Raw genomic sequence first — 1,259 nt, forward strand, 5'->3', positions numbered from 1 at the left:
CACCCAGGCTCTTACCCGTACCTGGCTGGTCAAGTACCGGTATCAGCTTTCCACCTGGACTAAACCGCCATTACGCGGTGAATCGTATGGACGTGGACGAACCGGAAGACAAAGCGTCAAGGACTATAATGTATTTATCAAATGTTATCTTAGGAACAAAGGACTCTCTTGGACACATGGCAGTGCCCCGGCTGGAGACACATGTGATGTGACGTATGCTATGGGCGCCATCCTGTGTGCGACTACTACGTCCACACCCCATATGGCTGACCCCCGCCACAGCATTGAGCTGCTAAGACATAAAGGAAGTGTTTCTTGTAGCAACCAATCAGAACTGTCTATATTTTTAAAGCAGGTCTAAAAATGAACGCAGTGATCTGATTGGTTGCTGTGGACAATACATCCAACATGGAGTCTCACGCGTCTTCATTGTATATATTCTATACTGTGATTTATGTGCTTCTTATTATGTATGTCTTACTGTATGAAGGTGGAAAGATGGATTTATGTACAGATATAATAAATAATGTTAATAGAACGGATTGGATATGGCCGCCGACAAGGGACGTTGTTAATATTTTGTGAATTTTTGGGGCTGAGTCCTGATCTCCTAGGACTAGGCACTAGTCACCTATGTTAGTCCGTACTAGCTGACGTATGAGAATCTGGAGTATGGTGTTTGTAGCTGCACTTTGCCTTATGACCCCCTAAATAAATATAGACCCCCAAAACAAACCCCTAAATAAATACAGAATCCAGAGCAGACCCCTAAATATATACAGACCCCAGAGGAGACCCCTAAACTAATACAGACCCCAGACCAGACTCCTAAACTAATACAGACCCCAGACCATACCCCTAAACTAATATAGACCCCAGACCAGACCCCTAAATAAATACAGACTACAGAGCAGACCCCTAAACTAATACAGACCCCAGGCCAGACCCCTAAACTAATACAGACCCCAGACCAGACCCCTAAACTAATACAGACCCCAAAACAAACCCCTAAATAAATACAGAATCCAGAGAAGACCCCTAAATATATACAGACCCCAGAAGAGACTCCTACATTAATACAGACCCCAGAGGAGACTCCTAAACTAATACAAACCCCAGACCAGACCCCTAAACTAATACAGACCCAAGACCAGACCCCTAAACTAATACAGACCCCAGACCAGACCCCTAAACTAATACAGACCCCAGAGGAGACTCCTAAACTAATACAGACCCCAGACCAGACTCCTAAACTAATA

The sequence above is a fragment of the Leptodactylus fuscus genome, chromosome 1 (assembly GCF_031893055.1).
Source record: "Leptodactylus fuscus isolate aLepFus1 chromosome 1, aLepFus1.hap2, whole genome shotgun sequence".
Lineage (NCBI taxonomy): Eukaryota > Metazoa > Chordata > Amphibia > Anura > Leptodactylidae > Leptodactylus > Leptodactylus fuscus.